This window comes from Rutidosis leptorrhynchoides, chromosome 4, assembly GCF_046630445.1.
Source record: "Rutidosis leptorrhynchoides isolate AG116_Rl617_1_P2 chromosome 4, CSIRO_AGI_Rlap_v1, whole genome shotgun sequence".
Lineage (NCBI taxonomy): Eukaryota > Viridiplantae > Streptophyta > Magnoliopsida > Asterales > Asteraceae > Rutidosis > Rutidosis leptorrhynchoides.
Window position 1 is genome coordinate 521343036 of NC_092336.1, and position 6686 is coordinate 521349721.

Sequence of the window (6686 nt, forward strand, 5' to 3'; positions counted from 1 at the left end):
TAGGTAGCAGTGGCTCATCATCGTTTGTAATGCTTCCAGCTCAAAATAATCGGATCACGGCCCAATTAGAAGCACACGGCCCAACTACTTAAGATAAGCCTAATAAACAAATAACCAAGCCCATTCATCAAACCCAAATAAGTGTCGTTGGTTACTGTGGCGTAAAAAAAAAATACGCAGTAACTAGAATGCAATCTTTATCAATATTACTTAGTATCATTCACTTTGTCTTCATCATTCATCTTCTCGCTAGCACAACTTAATCATCGTCATCTTCATCCTTATAATCATAACCCACCATCATCAACTCTAATCATCATCCTTCTTTATCGTCATTATTCATCATCAATCAGGTGTTTGTTTGGTTTATGAAGTCTTGTGTGTCGATCATAGGGCAGTGGAGGGTAGCGGATATGGTGATGGTTTTGGTGCACATGATGGTTATTCAAGGTGAGTTGAGTGATGGCAAGCGAGGTGATGATCAAGATGGGTGGGTTTCGAACATAAACAATTTAGTAGTAGTTTTTAGTTGTTATCAAGTAACTATATACTTTCTAGTATTATAAATATGTATCTAACTTTTGGTTTAATATTAGGAATGAAAGATTGGTTTTTGGTGAATGAAGTTGAGTAGGGAAACATGAGGAAGGTGTTTTAAAAGTGATCAAATAAAGTTGTTCTTGGTTAGTAGCAGGAAAAAAAATCTCACTCATAGAAAATTAAAAGATTAAAAATATGTGATGTTATTTTGGTGGGGTTTTGGTGTCGTACAAAAAAGAAAATGTTGAAAGTTGCTAGTGGAGTTGGTGTTAGCTCTCGTTAAACACAAAACTCCTCACAAGATGATGATATATTCATATCAATTAGTATATATGTATATCTTATCTCATCTATCTACATATACAGATATATATCCGTGAACCAATAATAATAATATAATTAATATAATAATCTAATAATTATTAAAGTAGAAGAAAGAAAACATGCATGATTGAGATGTCTAATTTGCATAGTAAAGCCATCACATGATTCTAATTACGTACAGTTTTAATACAGGTGCTATATCGTTCTCCGTTGGTAATCAGCGGCGGATAAAAGTCTTCAGATAAATTCTAAATTTTTAGATTAACTATATTTATTTATTTTGGTCATTATGGTATAAAATTCAATCATTAATTTAATAAATAAAATTTACATCAACTGTCCCTCTCATTTATGGGTGAAATATAAAAAGTGTTAAAATTAAATAACTAGATCCTAAATACATTTTTAGTAATCCTAAAATTTATAGAACTCTTTTTCGGATCACCGTTTATTTTAAAATTATATGAGTTCACATTAAACTGGTTTAATATCCATTGAATGGAAAATGAGTGATACTGTGGTTTACTAATTAGATTCGAAATCACAAAATATATTTAATATACATTATTTATATATATAGATATGCTTTAAATAATAACTATCATAATATTATATTTTTCTATTTTATTTTGTATTAATAAATTTTATTATCAACAACATATAATATTTCAAATTATATTTTCAATTATTATTTATATATATATATATTTACACATATCTATTTACAAATAGTTGTTCGTGAATCGTCGGAGATAGTCAAAGGTCAAATGAATATGTAAAAAAATAGTTTAAAATTTCTTGAGACTCAACTTTACAAACTTTGCTTATCGTGTCGAATTCATATAAAGATTAAGTTTAAATTAGTCGGAAATTCCCGGGTCGTCACAGTACCTACCCGTTAAAGAAATTTCGTCCCGAAATTTGAGAGAGGTGGTCATGGCTAACAATAAAAATATTTTCATGACAAATATAAGTTGATGAATGGACTAATATAGATAAAATGATTCGATTAGGTGAAGCGTACGAATGAAGCTGTCACAATAGATTTAGATAGAGATTTAACTTTTAACGTAGTCACGGTGGAATTTAGAAAATAAGGTGCGTCTTAGTTTTTGATGTTGTCTTGGTTGAATTCCGGAATTCAAGGGATTTATAGAAAATCTTCGAAATCAAAAAGATTTGATTCTTCTGCGAATAAGGAAATTTAGATTTCTATAATTAAATGCGGTGATCTGCCTCGATTCCTCTGTCTTTTCACTATAAATTTTACCTTTTCCGTTCCATTAATCTTCACCACTTCAATACTCAATTCCCAAATTCAAAAGATCGTGAAATGCTTAATCCAGTTCTGATCCTTGTCCTTAACCTGATTATCGCAACAATCATTCTCCTTTTCCCACTTCCACCGGAGGAATCCGTTTATTTCTACTATGCTTTAGGGATTATTGTATTTATAATCCTCCCGTGTCCTTATGTTGCTATACTCACTGATATCCACGGCTTGTAATTTCGGTGTTGTTGTTGGGATTTATATTTTCTCTTATTTTTTTTGGATCTCTTTGCCTTTTTATTATCCTCTCGACCTCTAGTAAAGCGAGCAACGGTCCAAAATTCATAGATATGAATTTCGAAATGAACATAGTTAATGTTCTAAGAAAAAAATGGTAATAGCACGATCTTGATTCGTCAAATTACCAGAATATCAGGGAGAGATAGAAATATCAAGAAAATATGTTCTTGATATGTTTATATATCAGATAAAATGTAAGAGTCATGTAACATGGCACATGATGACGTTAGAATCTGTGAATCATCATGTCCCATTCAGAAACTCAGCATGACTTACTGTAATATAATCACATTGATCAAGTGTCATTATATTATACCAACTCATGCATCAGTTCCCAACATTACTTCAATAACATTCATATTTTAAGCTCGAAAGTTTACTGAATATAAAAACTAACAGTTTCTATATGATGTAATACCGATAGCACGAAGAGATTAATGATTTCAGATAAGAATAGTTATAAAAATATCTCCAGAAATATGGAGGATATTTATAATGAAAGATACGATAATATCTAGAAATATCTAAGATCAGAGGATGATAGAAACTATTATCTGCAAGGGTTTAGAGTAAGGAGCAAGATATTCGTTGAAGGTTTCATCGGATTCAGAATTACTTGGATTCTTTGGAACATATGGTATGTTACTTGTATTTGGCCTTGGTCTCTTTCATGGTTTGCTCAATCTGCTTTTCAGTACCAAATTTTCTATCGAGCGTTCCTAACACTCCCTTCTTTATCATCAAACTTTTAGCCGTTTAGACCATCTACAATTTTTATGTTTCCTCTGCATTTAATGCTACGATATCTGAATCATCGGTTATCAATCCTAGGTGGTTTCAGGAGAATTGTGTTTTTAGATGATTAAACGCTGATGGTAATATGGTGGAATATAAAAGGTTCCCTGATAACAATAAAAGAGCACGCATACATATCAAGGTTATAATAAGGTTGTTTCGAACGAAGGGTCGAAATTGTCTTGCTGGAGCTGTGACAAAATTGGCTATTTTGAAGAAGAACTGCAAGGTTATATTGGGTAATAATAACACTAAAGGAATTAGCACAACTACATGTTAAATGTTTACTCAATTTCCGAGAGTTTTTCAGGTGCATAACTATATACATAAGTTCTTTCTTTCATAGGTATCGTGTGGTTGATTCATCTCCTCGATTGAGGTGTTTTCAAGAATCATGAAAGGTTTGAACGCAGATTGTAATCGTCAAGATACAAATGAGGTTTAAGATGAAATCAAGTGGCAAACTTGAAGAATTGTTTTGTTTCATATGTTATAATCAATATTTTAATTCATTAATTGTCCAATGTTGGTAGTCCTCAGTTGATAGTCCACAGTTGACAGTCCAATAATTCATATATAATTTAATATATAATATTCGAATTAATTAATACGTGTCGTGACCCGTATTCGTCTCAGACTCGATCACAACTCAAAGTATATATATTATTATAGAATCAATCTCAACCCTGTATAGAGAACTCGATCATTACTGCATATAGAGTGTCTATGGTGATTCCAAATAATATGTATAGATGTGTCGATATGATATGTCAAAACCTTGTATACGTGTCCCGATATTTAAAGTGCGTAAAATAAATTACAGAAATTAAATAATGATAAATAAAGTGCGTAAAGTAAATAACAGAAATTAAATGACAATAAATAAAATTGCGAGAATATAAATTGCGATAAAATAAATTGCGATAATTAAATTGCGATAAATAAAATGTAATACGGAATTAACAGTTAGCTAGGAACAGTTAGCTAGGATTTTGTTAGCATGATTTCTTAATAAAATTTAATATTGTTAATTAGTCTGTTTCTAATCAATTTTTATTGTGTCCATTATTTCTTCATTATGCCACTTGTTGGATTCTGATGGGTCAAAATCCAAATATGAAATTGAATTTGAATGAACATAGTTATTCTTTGGTGAACGGATACGTATCTCGGTGGTTGTAAATAGGATAGTAAATGACTGTTGAATCAGCTTCGTCGAATGTACAGTGTAACTTATTAAAGTGAAATCTAAATATTCCTCGAGTATTACCTACCCGTTAAAAATATTTTCACCATTAATAGTTTGTACGAAATTTTTTTTTTAATTACAATCTTTATGAAAATATATATACATATATATTTTCTTCAGATATATTCATGAATTTAATGAGTTAATGTGATATTAATCTCATTTGATTTACCATTAGAACAAGAATATATAATCTCTAAAACATTAGAGATTACATAATCGCCATGTCGAACGAAAATAAAATAGATAGAACCATACGTAGAACGATGATTATACTCGAGGTACAGAATGAGATGTCGAAGCTGGTGGTGCGAATGTTGTTGTTGGTGGTACTAATGCTGTTGGTGCTAAGGTTGGTGATGTTACTGTTGTTGGTGATACTGATGGTGCTTGCAAATTGTGTACCATGCTCTCTAAAGTTAACACTCGAGCTCGAAGTTCTTTAACTTCTTCTACTAACCCTGGTTGGTTATCAGTGTGAGGTAGAGATCGGATATCTTCTCTAGTTCCGTAAATGGTAGTCTCAAGACGAAAAATTCTGGCAAAAAGGGTATAAACGGTGTTGCGAACAGGTTCGCCGGTGAGCGGGTCGAGTACTCCAAGGTTAGGTGGTAGATTCGGTTCATGATATGGAGTACCTTCTTCCCTTTTCCATAGGGTGAGTATGTCGAGAACCCACCCCAATTTTCTCCAGTAATCACGGTAGTTGATTGGTTGGTGTGCTCCTGTCACGCTGTCTTCGGAGTCAGAGGAACTTGGTCGATTAGTAGAGGCCATCTTAAGCGAACTCAGGAAAGATTTTATTTTTTTTTTTTTTGGCGTGAAGAGTTTAGTGACAACAATTGATAGTTGAATGGCATTCTCAATGCATAATTTGCATAGATATATATAGTACCAGGATCCCTTAAATTAAGGAGAAATTTACGAGAAATATCAGGCAAGGTCTACAGTAACAGATACGCTAAGATATGTATTGTCAGATACGCTAAGGTATGAATTTTGTCTATACACTATTCATGCAGTCAATGCAGTAAAACGTGTCTAGACTAAGAATAATGAGTAAGTGATTTCCTAAGGATGATACGCAGATGATTTTCGACAAAAATGATAAGCAAAAATTTTGACATGCAGACACGGTCGAAGTCCAGACTCACTAATGCATCCTAACAACTATCAGTTAGACATACTAATGCAAGACCTGGTTCACTAAGACCACCGCTCTGATACCAACTGAAAGGACCCGTCCTAATCCATCCCGGCGAAGTCCATATTGATTATAAATGATTCACAACAGTTGATTACCTCGCGAGGTATTTGACCTCTATATGATACATTTTACAAACATTGCATTCGTTTTTGAAAAGACAATCTTTCATTACAACGAAAGTTGACGGCATGCATACCATTTTATAATATATCTAACTATAACTGATTTAATAATAATCTTGATGATCTCAACGACTCGAATGCAACGTCTTTTGAAATATGTCATGAATGACTTCAAGTAATATCTTTAAAATGAGCAATTACACAGCGGTGTATTTCTTTCTTACCTGAGAATAAACATGCTTTAAAGTGTCAACCAAAAGGTTGGTGAGTTCATTAGTTTATCTTAACAATCATTTCAATATTTAAATAGACCACAAAATTTCATATTTCAATACACATCCCATACATAGAGATAAAAATCATTCATATGGTGAACACCTGGTAATCGACATTAACAAGACTGCATATATAAGAATATCCCCATCATTCCGGGACACCCTTCGGATATGATATAAATTTCGAAGTACTAAAGCATCCGGTACTTTGGATGGGGTTCGTTAGACCCAATAGATATATCTTTAGGATTCGCGTCAATTAGGGTGTCTGTTCCCTAATTCTTAGATTACTAGACTTAATAAAAAGGGGCATATTCGATTTCGATAATTCAACCATAGAATGTAATTTCGATTACTTGTGTCTATTTCGTAAAACAGTTATAAAAGTTGCACATGTATTCTCAGCCCAAAAATATAAAGGGTAAAAAAAAGACAAATGAAACTCACGCATATAAATATTGTAGAACAGTTAACAAAGCATTTGCATGTATTCTCAGCCCAAAAAGGTAAAGAGTAAAAAGGGCAAATGAAACTCACGCATATAAATATTGTAAAATAGTTAATAAAGCATTTGCATGTATTCTCAGCCCAAAAATGTATATAA